The sequence below is a fragment of the Heterodontus francisci genome, unplaced genomic scaffold, assembly GCF_036365525.1.
Source record: "Heterodontus francisci isolate sHetFra1 unplaced genomic scaffold, sHetFra1.hap1 HAP1_SCAFFOLD_75, whole genome shotgun sequence".
NCBI lineage: Eukaryota > Metazoa > Chordata > Chondrichthyes > Heterodontiformes > Heterodontidae > Heterodontus > Heterodontus francisci.
Genome location: NW_027141820.1, coordinates 160,720 through 179,122, shown reverse-complemented (window position 1 = coordinate 179,122; position 18,403 = coordinate 160,720).

Genomic DNA, 18,403 nt, shown 5'->3' with positions numbered 1-18,403 from the left:
ATCCTTCCTATAGTGCAGCAACCAGAACTATACACAGTACTCCAGTTGTGGCCTAACTGGATTTTTATACTGCTCCATCATAACCTCCCTGCTCTTATATTCTATGCCTCAGCTAATAAAGGCAAGTGTCCCAAATGCCTTCCTAACCACATTGCCTACCTGTGCTGTTGCCTTCAGTTATCTATGGACAAGTACACCAAGGTCCCTCTGACCTTCTGTACATACTAGCGTCCTACCATCCACTGTATGTTTCCTTGCCTTGTTAGTCCTCCCAAAATGCATCACCTCACACTTCTCAGGATTAAATTCCATTTGCCACTTCTCTGCCCATCTTACTAGCCCATCTAAACCGACATGTAATCGAAGGCTCTCCTCCTCACTATTTACAACACCAAAGATTTTCGTGTCAGCTGCGAACTTACTAGTCATCCCTCCTATATTCACGTCCAAATCATTAATGTACACTACAAACAGCAAGGGTCCCAGCACCGATCCCTGCAGTACACCACTGGTCACAGGCTTCCACTCGCAAAAACAACCCTTGACAATCACCCTCTGCCTCCTGCCGCTGAGCCAATTTTGGATCCAATTTACCAAATTGCCCTGGATCCCATGGGCGCTTACCTTCTTAACCAATCTCACATGTACAACCCTATCAAATGTCTTACCGAAGTCAATGTAGAATACATCAACTACTTTACCCTCATCTACACATCTAGTCAATGCCTCGAAAAAATTCAATCAAGTTAGTTAGACTCGATCTCCCCCTGACAAAGCCATACTGACAATCCCTGATTAATCCCTGCCTCTCCACGTGGAGATTAATCCGGTCCCTCTGAACATTTTCCAATAGTTTCCCTGCAATAAACTGCTTGTGACCCTTCGACCTCCTTTTGGTTAATCTGTGACCCCTGATCAGATCTTACAGTGGTGTAGGAGAGGGAACAGAGTTCATTTCAAAGTCCTGACTCCCTTTTATATGATCCTGCACAATGGACAGGGACTACTGGGCAGTAATGTGCTCAAAGGTTATCAGCAGTAATTGATTATCCCTATATTTGTATATTATGGAACATTAAAGCATACCCCTACTGTGGTGTCCATTGCACCCTCAATATTCATGATTAAAATATCAGAGGAGTGTGAACCAGACACCTCTGATGACCCTGAGCTGCAGGCGATTCTCGAGTCGGTGTTGAGTGTATTTACAACCCATAAAGATAACTGTGGAAACATGAGCAGACCTGAAGAAATTAACTGACCATTGGATGCTCCATGAAGCAGTATTCATACCGAGCTGAGATTATATCATATATTCCAGACGCTATCAGGTCATAGTTATACCAGGGTGTAGTTCACAAAGACACATTCACTACTAACTAACTGCCCCATTTGGCCAGTTAGAAAACGGGATGGCAGCTGGAGACTGACTGTTGACCACCACAAACTCAACACGGTCACCCCTGTGTGAACCCGGTTGTCTGATAGAAACCCACATTACACACCCGAATTCCCAGCGGCAGGACTGTCTTCAGCACCATGGATATCTCTAATGGTTATTGGAGTATCCGAGTAAAACTAGAGAAACAATTTAAATTCACATTCACTTCTGAGGTCCAAAGATACCCCTGGATATGTCTGTCACAAAGGGATTCCACAATAACCGCACTATTTTACACAAACATATGGCCGGGGACCTTATGAGCTTTTCACAGTCTTCCTGCTTGCTGAAATAAATTGATGATCGCCTCCTCATTCCCACAGACCGTGTCCGACACATTTAACCCTTTTACTGGAACTTCTGCAGCTACTTTGGGAGCTAGTCTAAAAGACCATCCACGTAAGGCCCAGCTGGTGCAAGATCGTGTCATGTTTCTAGGTGTCCAGATTGGATCATTCAGCATCAGCCCAGACCAACATCAGGTCGAGGCCATCCAGCGTCTACCCCTGTCCACCTCAAAGACTGCCCTGTGTCCTATCCTCAAGCTTGTGGGGTATCAGTGGACCCTCATCCAGTGTCTACCCCTGTCCACCACAAATACTGCCCTATGTCCTATCCTCAGGCTGGTGGTGTTTCAGCGGACCCACATACAGTGTCTACCCCTGTCCACCACAAAGACTGCCCTATGTCCTATCCTCAGGCTGGTGGTGTTTCAGCGGACCCTCATACAGTATCTACCCTGTTCTCTTCAAAGACTGCCCTCTGTCCTATCTTCAAGCTTGTGGGGTATCAGTTGGCCCTCATCCAGTGTCTCCCCCGGTCCACCTCAAAGACTGCCCTATGTCCTATCCTCAAGCTGGTGGTGTTTCAGTGGACCCTCATCCAGTGTCTACCCCTGTCCACCACAAAGACTGCACTGTGTCCTATCCTCAAGCTGGTGGGGTATCAGCAGACCCGCATCCAGTGTCTACCGCTGTCCACCTCAAAGACTGCCCTGTGTTCTATCCTCAAGCTGGTGCGGTATCAGCAGACCCTCATCCAGTGTCTACCCCTGTCCACCTCAAAGACTGCCCTGTGTATTATCCTCAAGCTGGTGGGGTATCAGCGGACCCTCATCCAGTGTCTACCGCTGTCCACCTCAAAGACTGCCCTGTGTCCTATCCTCAAGCTGGTGGGGTATCAGCGGACCCTCATCCCTCGATTTGCAGAGACTGTGACTCCTCTTTATGAACTACCTAATGGTGATGATGACCAGTTTTAACCCAGTTGGACTGAAGAGAGCAGAGAAGCAGCAACACAACTGAAGAAAGCTGTCGCCTCGGTAACGTGTCTGATCTCACCTAACCCTGACAATACTTTCCACATCGAGGTAGGGGACACTGTGAAAAGCCTGGCTGCTGTCCTATGTAGAGAAAACCAGGAGAAACTACTCCCCATTGTGAATGATCCAGAATTGTGAGTGGGACTAAACTGATTTACTCTGTTTGTGAAAGACATTTGTTAAACACGTTCTGGGACAACAAACATTTCACTTACATCACGGGGTTCAACAGGGTGATACTGCCCAGTCCATTATAAACTTTCCCAGTATAGGAAAGCAGTAGTTATAGTAATCCCCTGTCAGACAGTCGTAGTCATTTCGAGTCCATGCCAGCTTTGTAGATAAATCCAGCCAGTATCATTCCCCAGCTCTGTCTCCATATACCTGCAAGTCGATTTCCCTCAAGTGTTCATCCAATATCCTTTTGAAAGCATTCACCATCTCCGCTTTCAACACCCTCGTAGGCAGTGATTTCCAGGCCATTCCCTCTCGCTGTGTAAAGAAGTTGTTCCTCACATCCCCCTGTATCTCTTGCCACAACCTTAACTCTAGTCCTTGTACCATTAACTAATGGGAACATCTTTTCCTGTCTACCTTATCCAAACATGACATCATCTTGTATACCTCTATCAAATCTCCCCTCAATCTCCTTTACTCCAAGCAAAACAATCCCAGCGATTTCGGGACTCGTCCTGTCGATTCTGGGCCGACTAGAGAAGGACGCAGGAGGGCTTCCCCTCCTTGAGGCTTTGGTGCGATGTGGGCAAGACTCACAGCCGGGTCTTCTGTCAGGAGTATGCGAGGGGGTCGACCAAGAGGCGGGAAGTTGAGATCGGGCGCCGAGAGAAGGAGGTCCACGATTTGGAGTCCCGCCTCGGTCATGCCGTCGCGGACCCGGCCCTGTGGCAGGCGTACAAAGAGAAGAAGCACTCGCTGAGGGACCTGCAGCTCATAGGGTCCCGAGGCGCGTACGTGAGGTCGCGGATCCAGATCCTGGAAGTTTGGACTGCGCTTCACCCTTCTTCTACTCGCTGGAAAAATGGCTCGTCGAGCTGCTGGCCGACGACGGATCCTCCATCACGGATCCGGAGGGAATAGGCCTCCTGGTTCGTACTTATTACAGTGTGTTGTTCTCTCCGGATCCGTCCAGCGACAAGTTTTGTGGGAGGAAATGCCGCAGGTCAACCCGGAGGGCGCCGAATGGTTGGAGGCTCCGCTCACTTTGATGGAGCTGACCGGCGCCCTCCATCAGCTCTCGAGGGGCAAATCCCCAGGGCTGGATGAGTTGACACTGGAGTACCTCAGGGCGTTCTGGGACATTCTGGGGGTCGATTACGCGAGGGCCCTGGGGAAAAGCCTGGTGACCGGGCAGATGCCCCTCACATTGCACAGGGCGGTCATCGTTCTCCTGCCGAAGAGGGGTGATCTCCACCTGCTTAAAAACTGGCGTTCAGTCTCCCTCCTCAGCACGGATTCTCAGATCTTCGCCCGGGCTGTGTCTACCCGCCTGGGATCCGTGCTGGCCCACATGATCCAGCAGACCAGTCATACACGGTCCCGGGCTGGTCCAACCAGGACAACGTCCACCTGGTCCAGGACCTGATCCATCTTTCCCAGAGGACTGGTCAGTCAGTCGCCTTTCTCTAACCTCGACCAGGAGAAGGCGTTTGACAGGGTAGATCACGAATACCTTGTCGGGATTCGTCGCGCTTTCGGACTCGGGCCGCATTTCGTGGCCCGGGTCCGACTTTTATAAGCCGCCGCGTGTGTCTTGTCAAGGTTAAAGGATCCTTGACGGCTCCCCTTCGCTTTGGGAGTGGAGTGCGTCAGGGATTCCCCATGTCCGCCCAATTGTACACCATCTGTGTGGAGCCCTTCCTGTGCCTAGTTCGCAGGAGGTTGAGGGGATTGGCTCTGCGTGAGCTGGCCATGTGGTTTGTCCTCTCGGCTTACGCCGACAACGTGCTCCTCGTGGTCACGGATCCTGTTGACTTGTGGAGGATGTGCGACTACCAGCAGACCTTTTCTGCAGCATCCTCTGCGAGGATCAATTGGGAGAAATGTTCCAGACCCCTGGTGGGTCAGTGGCGGGTGGACTCCCTGCCGGAGGAGATGACACCTTTTGTGTGGAGCACCACGCACCTCCTCTATCTGGAAGTCCACCTTAGCCCTGCTGAGGAAGCCTGGCTGGCAAACTGACAGGAGTTGGAGGCGAAAGTCACCACTCGGCTGGGGCCCTGGACAGGACTGCTCCGAGTGCTTTCCTACAGGGGCCGAGCGCTGTTGATAAACCAACTTGTGGCCTCCATGCTGTGGTACCAGTTGGTCACTTTGGCCCCGCCCCCTGCATTAGCAACCAAGATCCAGAAGAAACTCGTCGATTTCTTCTGGGGCATCAGGAAACACTGGGTCTCTGCCGCGGTCCTGAGTCTCCCGATTGAGGAGGGCAGCCAGTTGCTGGTGTGCATCCGCACCCAGGCTGCGACTCTCCGCCTTCGGACCCTGCAGAGATACCTGTACGTCGAGCGTCCTCCCAGATGGTGGTTGCTGGCGACATATTTTTTCCGCCAGTGTCACTGCCTTCAAGATGACACGCAGCTCCTGGTGGAGTCCATTAGCCGCGCCTCTCTGAGGGAGTTGCCTGTCTTTTACCGGGATCTAATCCGATTCTAGAACATGGTCACCTCCAGTCAAGGTGCTCCCCCGCCGACTGAGGAGAGCTCCTCGGCTGTCCGGGCGGCCTACTCCAGTGCCGGACCAGTATGTAGAGGAGTAGCCGAAGCCCCTGGGATGCCCTTCACTGTGGGTGGCGATGGGGCTCGGGAGAGTGGAGCGCTCCCGGCCGAGCTGACCTCCACTCGGCCGGAACTGCTCATCAGACCCAGGCCCCGAAACCCTCCTCCGGAGCCGGGGCCGCACAACCCGAGCTGCCTCTCGGAAATGCCTTCCATGCCATTCCAGTCGGTGCGGAGGGATTTCTTGCACGGGCTGCTCCTGCACACTCTCCACTTCCTCGCCTTTGTCAGCCGGCTGGACATGCCCTGGCGGTCCGCGTTGCCATCTGGCGGCGAGGGGAAACCCCGATGGAGGCCTCTCACACGGGAGTCTTCCCCCTTCACATCGGGGAACTTGGGTGGAGGGTGTTGCACAGGGCAATCCCGTGCAACAGACTTTTATGTAGGTTCACAGGCTCCCAGGCGACCTGTACTTTCTGCAGCCTGGACGAGTCCGTGTTCCACATATATACCGAGTGTGTGAGGTTGCAGCCCCTCTTTGAGTATCTGAAGGGTCTGCTCCTCAAGTTCTGGCTGCACTTCTGTCCTACGCTCCTGATCTTTGGGAACACGGTGCGGAGGGGCTTGGGCTGCGAGGAGGATCTCCTCGTCAGTCTGCTCCTGGGCCTGGCCAATGTGGCAATTCACAGGTCCAGACTGCGGGCCGTCGGGGGCTCCGTCCTCCCCGATTGCCTGCCCCTCTTCCAGGTTACATTCGCGCCCGGGTGTCACTGGAGAAGTAGCATGCGATGTCCGCTGGTATGGTTGAGGCCTTCCATGACCGGTGGTCACCACAGGGACTGGAGTGCATCATCGACGCCGAGAATAGCATTTTAATTTGAGTGTTTTGTTTATTTATCTGTTCTTAATAAAGTTATTTTAAAATTTTAAATATGCATATAATGTTGGCCTGAGGAATAAAGGCCCCCTCGACATATATTATATAAAGGTGGGGGGGGGGGGGAACGGGGTTAGATATAAAGTAAATCTCCCTCTACACTGTCTGCATCAAACACATACAGTGCAGGAATGGCACGGGTTTACAAAAGAGCAAATACCCATCTATCTGTGCTATCTATGTTACAAGGATAGTTTGGAGAAGCTGGAGTTGTTCTCCCTGGAGTAAAGGAGAATGAGAGAGATGTGATAGAGGTTTACAAGATTATGATAGGCTTAGATAAGATAGACATGGAAAAACTTTTCCCATTAACTGATGAAACACGGACTAGGGGTCACAGATGGGTGGTTCTGGGTAAGAGATGCGGGGGGAATATGAGGAAGAACTTTTTTTACACAGTGGATAGTAATGAACTGGAACTCACTGCCCAGGAGGGTGTTGCAAGCCGAGACAATCGATGATTTCAAAAGGAAACTGGATGGGCACCTGAAGGAAATGAACTTGCAGGGATATGGGGATTGAGAGGGGGAGTGGGAATGACTGGATTGTTTTACATTGAGCTGGCATGGAGGGGTAGAATGGCTTCCTTTTATGTCGGAAATGACTTTATGACTACATCGATTTCTGCGTCTCTATGTTGGATACGGCACCTGCTCCCACCTGCAAAGATCCAGATACATAGAAGTTCAATGAAACTGTGACCTTATCAGCCACTGAAAGCTCCGTCCTCACCCTGGTGTCAGGCTCTAGGTCGTGTTACAGGCGGTGACACAGCTCTGTGATCATCACCTTATTGAATCAGAGTCACCTCACACACTGCTCCTGGGTTAAGTGTAGGTAGGAAAAGTGCTCTTGGAAAACACGGGGTGGGTAGGACAGAACCCCCTCCTTCTCCCTCTTTACAGAGCTTCCTCTCTCTGCAGCCTCTGCTCCACTTGTTGGTCATGTGACAGACCCAGAAACACTTTAACTACAGTTCCCATACCTCGTCCAGAGTTGGGTCACCAAATCCTCTGTCCTCCCTGAATGTCTGCAGCAGCTCACAACACAACCTCCAGAAAACCATCCACAGAACCTCCTCTAACTTTACAATAGCAGAAGTAAGTCAAAAAACCCTCACCTTTAAGTTGGATGCCTGGTCCTTTTAAATAACACCAGAGGTGGTTTCTCGTGCTGCTGAATGTATGTTCAGCTGAGAGTGACTGACACAGGCAGTCAGTGGACATGCAAAGACAATGTTTCAAAGACGTACATCAAAGCTGTCGGAATGGCAGATTGACGTCAACTCAAACCCTTCCTCACACTGATAGCACATGCACAGTATACCCAGGCTAGTTCCCTGCCCAGCATGGGGCACTGTGCAGGCCACACTAGAAGTGGCCGGCAGTTCAGTTCACATCATTTTACAGATCCAGGTTTCCATACCGTTGGCACCAGTGCCGTCATAGAGTGAAAATCACAGCAGGGAAGATATAGAGTGAAAACAGCTCTCTTCTAAAAGGGAATTGGAAAAAGACTTGAAGGCATAAGATTTACAAGAATATGTGACATGGAAGGGAAATGGGACTAATTGGAGGTGTGAGGCCATGGAGGGATTCAAACACAAGAATGAGAATATTAAAATTAAGGTGCTGCCAGACCAGGAGCCAATGTCGATCAGTGAGCACAGGGGTAATGGGTGATCGGGATTTGGTGTGAGTTAGGATATAGGCAGCAGAGATCAGGATGGGCTGTGGTTTATGCACGTTGATAACTGGGAGGGTGACCAGGATAGAATTGGAATAGTTAAGTGTGGACTTAACAACGGCACAGATGAGGGATTATTAGCAGATGGGCAGAGGTGGTGATGGGTGATATTACAGAGGTTTTAGTAGGTAGGGTTGGTGATAGGCGGAATATGGCAATGAACTCAGCTCAGGTAGAAATATAGAGGTTCCAACCGTTTGTTTCAGCCTCAGACATTGGGTAGGGAGGGGAATGCGGAAGGTGTATGCAGAGTGGAATGTGAGATACAGACTGAAGACTGTGGCTTAAGTCTTCCCAAGATTTACATGACAAGAACACTAAATCAGTGAAATATGATTTATAGATCTAATAGTTGGATACAGAGACTTACCAGGGACACCAAGAATAGCGAGGATGGGATACTAAATCGTTTGAATCATCTTCAGAGCATAACAGATCCGCAAATCTAATGTTATCCAAAAATAATCCGCAGTAACGAGGCTAAACCAATAGGAGAAACTCCTGCTGTCCATTGTTTTAACATTCCATTCTACAATCCTCAGATTCTGATCCATTGTTGTGGGCATCCAATCTTTTCTAGTAGTCTGAAGAGACCACGTCTGCTGACGAGGTCAAAGGCTTTGGTGAGATCAATGAAAGCAATGTAGAGGGGCATCTGTTGCTCACGGCATTTCTCCTGTATCTGACAAAGGGAGAACAGCATTTCAACGTTCGAACTCTCTGCACGAAAGCCATATTGTGCCTCAGGGTAGACGCGCTTGGCCAGCTTCTTGAACCTCTTGATTTAACTCAAGAAAACCTGTCTGATTGGTTCTTTCACGATCACAACAAAGGTGAAAGGTAAAATGCTCACTGAGATGGTCAGCATGTCCACTGCTAAAAAGGAATACGCCCCGTTGCAGTGAAATAAAAGATAGGACAAGAGGAGAGCCTGGGACCCCTACTCACCTGGCTGTAACAGAAATCTGGAGGTTCTAGTGATCATAACGCAACAACAAATGAGAAATTGGAAGTGTCACAGATGCACAGAGTTTTACAGCACAGAAACAGTCCCTTCGCCCCACGCTGTCTGTGCCGGCCATCAAGCCTGTCCATTCTAATCCCCTTTTACAGCACTTGGCCCGTAACCTTGTATGCTATGGTATTTCAAATGCTCATCTAAATACTTCTTAAATTTTGTGAGGTTTCTTGCCTCTACCATCTTTTCAGGTAGTGTGTTCCAGATTCCAGCCACCATCCGAGTGAAATATTTTTTTTCCTCAAATCTCCTCGAAACCACTTGCCCCTTATCTTAAATCAATGGCCCCCGGTTATTGACACCTCTGCTAAGGGAAAACTTTCTTCTTCTCTACCCTATCTATGCACCTCATAATTCTTCCTGCCTTCTGTCTCCCTCCATGTTTGAATAAAGGAGTGACATTGGCATAAAAGAGTTACATACAGAGTGAAGTAACTCGGTACAGGTTAAAATCGCTCTCTGTTGAAAAGTTGATTAATGTAGCTGTATAGTTAGGGATTACTCTCCGTCCAAAAGCTAGGAAACCCGAAATTTTAAGACCTGTGGCAACCATTTTCCACTTGAAGCTGAAGACTCAGACAGAGTTAGAATCACTAACAGATAGAATAATGTTAGCTAAGGTAAAGCTAGAACAGAAGAGACTAGAATTGGAAATCCAGAGAGAACGAGCAAGAGCAGAGTGAGTGTCAAGAAAGGGAAAAAGTAAGAGTGTCACAGAAGGAGAAGGAGGAAAGGGAGTTAAGGCGGCTCAATCAACTAGAGGAAGACCCAGTACACCCTGTGAAGGCACAGCTAGTGAGGGAGCTGCCCATAGCTCAGGACCATGTGCTGGGATCTTAATGTTACCCCAGTTCATTCTGAAGTTCAATGAGGAGGATGTGGCAGAATTTTTCATCACTTTTGAAAAACTTGCAAAGCAGCTGAAATGGCGGCAGAGAACTGGATACTGTTTTTATAAGGCAAAGTAACAGGAAAAGCCCATGAGGTTTATTCACTGTTACCCGATGAAAGTTCATCAGATTATGAAATGAATAAAAATGCTATCCAGGGCGCATATGAGATAGTATCAGAAGCGTACTACCAAAAATTCGGAACACTCCGAAAGTAGCCTGAGGGAACGTTTGAAAGAGTTAAGCAGCTTTGGAACATAGGAGCAAGAGTAGGCCATTCAGCCAATCTAGTCTGCCCCGCCATTCAAAACGATCACGGGTTATCATCTATTTCAATTCCTTTTTACCACACTATCCCCATATCCCTTTATGTCATTTGTATTTAGAAATCTGTCAATCTCTGCTTCAAACATACAGAATGACTGAGCTTCCACAGCCCTCTGGGGTAGAGAATTCTAAAGATTCACATTTTCAATTCAAAATTCTGGAGAATACAGGCCCAGTTTTCCCAATATCTTCATAGGACAGTCCTGCCATCCCAGGAACAAGTCTAGTGAATATTCGTTGCACTCCCCCTATGTCAATAATATACTTTCTAAAGTAAGGGGAGCAAAGCTGCACACAGTACTCCAGGTGTGGTCTCACAAGGTTGCTTACAATTGAAGCAAGACTTCACCACTCCTGTACTCAAATTCTCTTGTGATAAAGGCTAACATACCATTAGCCTTCTTAAGTGCTTGCTGTCCCTGCATGTCAGCTTTCAGTGATTTATTGACAAGGACACCCAGATCCCTTTGTACATCTACACTTTCTAATTTCTTACCATTCAAGAAATACCCTGCACATCTATTCCACCTTCCAAAGTGGATAACCTCATATTTTCCACATTATATTCCATCTGTCCTTGAAGCCACTTTGCATCTTCCTCACAGCACATACATTCCCACATCTTTTTGTATCATCTGCAAACTTGGGAATATTACTCTGGTCCCCACATCTAAATCAATGATACATATTGTGAACAGATGGGGCCCGAGTACTTACCCAAATGTTACCTTTTTACTTACCCCACTGGTTACAGCCTGCCAAAGCGAGAATAACCCATTTATTCCTACACTCTGTTTTATGCTTGTTAACCAATCCTTAATCCATGCCAGTATATTACGTCCTATCCCATGTGCTTTAATTTTACTAACCAACATCCTGTGGGGGACTTTAGCAAAAATCCATCTGAAAATCCAAATAAACTACATCCACCGACTCCACTTTATCAATTCTGTTACTAATATCCTCAAAAAACTCCAACAGGTTCATCAAACATGATTTCCCATTCATAAATCCATGTTGACTATGTCCAATCAGATCATCTTTATCCAATTATCCATTTATCACACCCTTTATGATAGAGTCTACCATTTTCTCTCTCCCGCCCTTCTTAAATCGTGGGGTGACATTTGCGACCTTCCAATATGCTGGAACCGTTCCAGAAGGTGATCACCCATGCACCCACTGTCTCCATAGCTACCTCTGCCAACACTGTGGAATTTAGAATATCAGGTCCTGGGGACTTCTCAACCTTCAACCCCATTAATTTCTCCAACACAAACTTCTTACTAATATTAATTTGCTTCACTTCCTCATTCCCCCTAATCCTTTGGATCTCTAATTCTGGGAGATTTCTTGTATCTTTCTCAGTGAAGACAGACACAAAGTGATCATTTAGCTTCTCTGTGATTTCTCGATTCCCCATTATAAATTGCCCTGACTCTGCCTGTAACAGACACATACATGTCTTACCCAAATGTTTCCTTTTAACGTAACTATAGAAGATTTTACAGTACGTTTTGATGTTTGCCTCTGACTAGTAGATACGGAAAATCAGGATACAGCCCACATATGTAAACCTCAGAGCGGTGATCCTTCTCAAGGAGTTCAAAAACTCGCTCCCGCTCCCATTAAAACCCACACAGAGTAAAAAATGGTTCGAAGAGCCAGGAAGGTTGCAATTCTGGATGATGATTTTTTTCCATGTACACAAGACCTTAACCCCAAAGGGAATGCATTCCCTAGTCACCCCAAAGACCCGGGAATAAAAGGTGGGAGGGTGATAAGAGCCTGAACTGCCACGGGCAAGGAGGAAAATCTGTACACCCAGGGGCGCACGCTCAGGCCAAATAGGGCGGTACTGAGAGCAGGAGTAATGGCCGATGATCTGTGTCTTTCCACTGCAGTAAGGCAGGTCACCATCGAGTTGAATGCTGTAAGTGATGGGGAAAACCTGTAGGATTACTCAGGGTCCACCTGATCAGTGTAGGAAAACGGGCCCTGATGGAATTCACAGCAGGTCAGGTTGTGCCTTTAACTGCAACAGTCCGACACAGTAACCCGATCACAGAGAGTGGGGAAAACTTAACAAAATCCTTGAGCGTTACTAGGATTTTGAATCCCAGCGAAAAGTGACCCCGTACCCCTTCAGTGAGGTAAGCAAGCCCTGGTCATACTCAGGGATAAAGGGGCCACCCAATCCCTTCTGCTGGGAAAAGGCATGACCTTTCTCGGAGAGTGCAGTGAATGCAGGAGTGTCAACGAATGGTATTGGAAGACAGTATATGTCCATACCATTCTATTAGGTGCACTTGGAGTGCGACCTATTTTCAGTACCAGGAGCCATGGGGACCTGCTCCTGGGTATTGATCTGGCAGGGAAAAGGTGGCAGCTTCCGCAAAAGTTCTGGAGAGACCACAAGAGATCAGGGACACAGAGCAGTTACAGGAGAAGGTCCCCGGCATTCTCCCTGATTCTGTGGTGACTCGGTCCATGGCTAAACAACCCCCATCAGAGGCGGCTGAACTGACACTGGAGACGATGACCCTACTGTCTGGTTGTCTGAAAACTTATTTGGGAAGGTAGAGAACACAAAGGATGTGTTAAACAGATCTTCCTTAGTTGAGGCTCAACAACACGACCCAGTGTTAAAATATAGCACAGACCGTCCAAACCAAAACTGAAGCAGAGGGAGTTGCAGAGTGCTACTATTTAAAGAATGAGGTGCTGGTGAGGAAGTGGAGACCTCCTCACAGACCTGCGGATGAAGTGCTTCACCAGATAGTGGTGCCGCTGAGGTCCCTTAAAGAAATACTAATGGCCCACGAACTTCCAATGACTGGACATGTTGATGTATGAAAATTTAAAGCCCACATAAGACAGAATTTTGACTGACCACAACTGCACAAAGATGTGGTGGAGTTCTGTAAAACCGGTCACACCTGCCATGTTGTGGGGAAGCTCCAACCTGCAATAAAACCTTCACCCCTAATTCCCATACCAGAATTTGTGGAACCCTTCAGCAGAATGCTGGTGGATTATGTGGGACACCGGCTGAAAACAAAACGGGATTACCAGTATCTTCTCACAATTATCAATGTGGTGACCCGATTCCCAGAGGCCACTCCCCCGAAGAACTATCTCTGCCAATGTAGTGGTGGAGGGGCTAACGCGTTATGGGCTGCCTGCTGAGATTCAGATGGATCAGGGCACACATTTTACGTCCAGTATTTTTGAAAAGGTCATGGGTATTCTAGACATAACCCAGCTAAAGTCTACAACCCACAGTCACAAGGAGCTTTGGAGCAGTACCACCAGACCCTAAAGACAATGATCAGGCCATACTGCTATGAGTAACCCCATGACTGGGACAAAGGGATGGCTATTCATCTGTTGGTTACCAGGAACATATCCATTGAGTCCACTGACTTTAATCTCTTTGAATTACTTTATGGACACGAGGTGAGAGGTCCTCTTAAACTAATCAAGGAGAAGTTTTTGGGACACAGGGATGAGTCTTCCATGTTAGACTGCATCTCCATGCTCTGGGAGCGGCTCATGAGAGCCTGTGTCATGGCTCAGGAACACCTAAGGACCTACCAGGCAGCTCTGAAAATGTAATCAGGCAAAATTCCAAGGTCAGAACATTTCATCCCAGCGATCATGTACTGTTACTATTCCCACTGCAGGGTGAATCCCTGAAAGCCCAGTCCAGAGTTCCATATCGAGTGGCAAAAGGAACAGCGAGGTAAATTATTTAAATGACACCCCAGACCAAAGGCAAAAAACAAAGGCTGTGGAGGGGACAGACAAGTATAGATCTGTCAGACAGTCAGGAGGGAAGGATTGAAAAGGACAGTGAGGACAGGTTAGAGGAGGGCCAGGAGGATTCCCAACTGGAATCCCCTACTCTCCGATTAGCCAACCCTGAAATGTTAGATAAATTAGACCACACACTCTCCTTCATAAATGCATGTCAATGAGGCAACCTAAAAAGTCTGCTAAAAGCATTTACAGAAACATGCAATGACAAAAGAAAGTTCCCAAAAAGGCAAGCCAATAGTGAGGGAGATGCGTCACCGAGTCGAGGTGTCGCAGGAGAGTGCAGTGAAAGATGGACAGCCACCTGCGAGTCATAAAATCCCAGAGGACATGGGGCTGGTTAGAAAAATGATGCTCCCCGTAGTAGGGGGAAAAGGGAAGGGAAAACACCCTAAAGTAAACAGCACTTGTGTACCTCACCAGAAAGCTAAAAGTAAGGTCAGTGTGGATCTACCCACTGAAGAACCCAATGATCAAGTCCCAAACCCAAATCTAATCAAACCCACCAATTTCAAAGCCGAACTCAGCAAGAACAATGGCCCAGAGGAAATCTCAGACACCTCACAGGGGCTAAAAAAAACAATTTATTACACACTGTTGGTTTAGGGAGAAAGATTATCAAGGTGAAGGAAACTGAATGGTTAAAGCTTCATTGCAGGAGAGAAAAAAAGATACAATGGAATCGCTGATGCAATATCCAGGGTCGAACCTGACACATAACCATCCCAGACAAAACACCAAAACATTAAATCAGTACAACTGTAACAGACAATGTCAGCTGCAGTAACTCTAAGATTAATATGTCAGTTTGGGAAGTGATTATTGAGAATGAATGTGTGCTTTCTTCTTTTCATTCCCACAATCCTGCAATGAAATGTTCGTGTTATCAGATTTTTTCCACGTGTGCTGTGGCGGTGTCAAGATAACACAATATGCCAAATTCTGAAATTTAATTCATAGTTTGGAAACTTACAGTAAACCTTTAATAGAAAAAAAATCTTGCCGTTATCCTTGAAAAAACTGGCAGCCAAGATGGCCACCGCAATTGGCATCTGACACACCTTTTCACATTCTAAAGCCTACAACAGGAGACAGATGTCTGATGAGCCTGGACCCAAATCATTGGCTTGCTCCAGTGATTGAATTACCTGAGATTATATTCATTAACACGGCATACAAGGCCATCCTGACACATTGACTTTGAAAGAGAAAACTCCTCCAAGAGTAAATACTGGTATCCTGTGCCCTGGGGAGATAGAAGGTCCTAACCTTGAATCTCAATGTAACAGTCCAGCGAATACACTGAGTCAGACTGGAGACTGTCTATCCCTGCGAAAGCTGAGAGTTTTCCCTGGACAAAAACAGACAAGTCAGTGATTCAAGATGAGCTGAAGCAGGAGGGCTGTGTTCCCCCCACGCCCCTCCCTTTCTCTCCATCTCCCTCTCCACATAACATCACAAATTTGAAAACCACATGCGACTATGGGCCCTCCAAGCCTACAGATTGCTACAGACAGAGTAACCAGGGGAAGAAAGCCACCTACAAGTGTGCCTCAAAGAATTCCCAGAGCCATGTGGACCAGCCACAAACTGCACATTGACCAGAAAAAGACTTCAAGGATACAACTTCTGCAGGAAGACCACGGAATGGTCAAACCTCACAGAATGAGTTTAAAAAATATATTTATTCTGGACTCCAATACAACCACAAATTTACTTCTCACTCTGTGATCTATTTCTGTGTGATTCGTGTGTGAGTGTGCGCATAAATGTGTTCTATTTATTTTAATAATTTTATTTAGATCGGTTTTATATTGTTAAGTATAATAAACTCACCTCTTTCATGTTTCAACTCAAGAGAACCTGTCCAATCAGTTCCTTCATCATCATACGAAAGGTAAAATGTAAAGCACTCACTGAGACGTTAAGCATATTCACCGTTTATAAAGGACAAACACTGTTGTGATCAAATAAAGCCGAGCGACTTTGACCCCTCCTCACCTGGCCATAACAATTGGCAGGGTTGGGGATGGAGAGAATATGGGGATGAACTCAGCTCAGCATTAAATAGATACCAGAGGTTGTAAACTTCCTGGTTCCACCTCAGACAATGGCCAGCGAGGGGGATGTAGATCATGGACAGGGAATGGAGTTTGTGACAGAAACTGAAGATAATGGTTTCAGTCTTCTCACGATTTAAATGACAAGAACACTAAATCAGTGAAATATGGTTTATGAATCTAATAGTTGGATACAGTGACTTACCAGGGACACCAATAATAGCGAGGATGGTATAGTAAATAAATTGAATCATCTTCCGAGCATAATAGATCCGCCGTTCTAATGTTATCCAATAATAATCTGCAGTAACCAGGCCAAACCAATCGGATAAACTCCTGTCCATTGTTGTAACATTCCAATCTATTGTTTTCAGATTCTGACCTATTGTTGTAACATTCCAATCTATTGTTCTCAGATTCTGACCCATTGTTGTAACATTCCAATCTATTGTTCAGATTCTGACCCATTGTTGTAACATTCCAATCTATTGTTCAGATTCTGATCTATCCTCTCCCTCTCTCTGCAGCCGCTGATCTCTGTTAGTGCCGGGGTTAATGCGCCCACTGACACTATACGATAACACATTGAAAGGAGTCCCTTCTTAATAGAAGAGGGAAACCCTCCAGTGACACCATTAGGGTGCATGGAGACTGACATTAATTACAGTCACTGAACAAACAGGTTCATTTAACACCTTTCAATCCAACATATTTTGTATCGCAGTAAAGTAGAACATATATCCAGTCTGGATGGGATGTATGATAGTTACTGAGGGAAGGAATGGTGAAAATAACAGAGGCACTGGACAGAATATTTCAATCCTCCTTGGATATGGGATTGATGCCAGAGGACTGCAGGGTAAATGTTACACTGTTTAAAAAAGTAGAGGTTGGATAAAACCTGTAACTATCAGTCTCACGTTGGTGGTAGGAAAATTCATAACCCAGCACAAACATATATCTTGCTTGTAAAAACATGGGGTAATAAATGACAAGTAGCATGGATAGGTTAATGGAAAATCATTTCTGATAATCTTGATCGAGTTCGTTAAGGACGTAACTGTGAGTGTTACTGAGGACAGCGTGTTTCATGTAATATAATCATAAAAAGTTTAAGACACAGAAAGAGGCCACTTGGCCCATTGTGTCTGTGCCGGCCGATACATGATCCACCTATTCTAATCCCACCTTCCAGCATTTGATCCATATCCCTGAAGATTATGGCATTTGAGTTGAACATCCAGACTCCTTTTGAATGAGTGGAGGGATTCTGCCTCAACTATCCTTACAGGCAGTAAGTTCTAGATCTTCACTAAAAACAGGGGACCCAGGACTGAACCCTGTGGAATGCCAATGGAAGCAGTCCTCCGGTCAGTAAAATACCCGTCAACAATTAAACTTTCATAAAAACAAGAAATGTTGGAAATACTCAGCAGGTCTGGCAGCATCTGTGGAGAGAGAAGCAGAGTTGGCGTTACAGGTCACTGACCCTTCTTCACTGACCTGAAACATTATCTCTGCTTCTCCCTCCACATATGCTGCCAGACCTGCTGAGTATTTCCAGCATTTCTTGTTTTTACTTCAGATTTCCAGCATCTGCAGTATTTTGCTTTTATTATAACAATTACCCTTTGTTTCCTGCCACTGAGCCAATTTTGTATTTTTGGGTGAACAAGATTTTCCTCAACTCCCCGTTAATCCTTCTACCAAGCACTTGAAGTCACTGCCCCCTAGTCACTGATCTCTCTGCTAAGGTGAATAGACTCTTCACCTCCACTCTATCCAGACAACACTAAATTATGCTCATTTCAATCAGATCTCCCCTCACCTCCTCTGTTCCAAGTAGAACAACCCCAGCCTATCTAATCTTAATTCATAGCTGCATTTTTCCAGTCCGGGCAACATCCTCGTAAATCTCCTCCATACCCTCTCCAGTGAAATTACATCCTTTGTGAATGAGGTGACCAAAACTGCACACAGTACTCAGCTTGTGACCTAACCAATGATTTATACAGTTCCAGCATAACCTCCCTGCTCTTATATTCTATACCTCAGCTAATAAAAGGAAAGGATTCCATATGCCTTCTTAACCACCTTATCGACCTGACC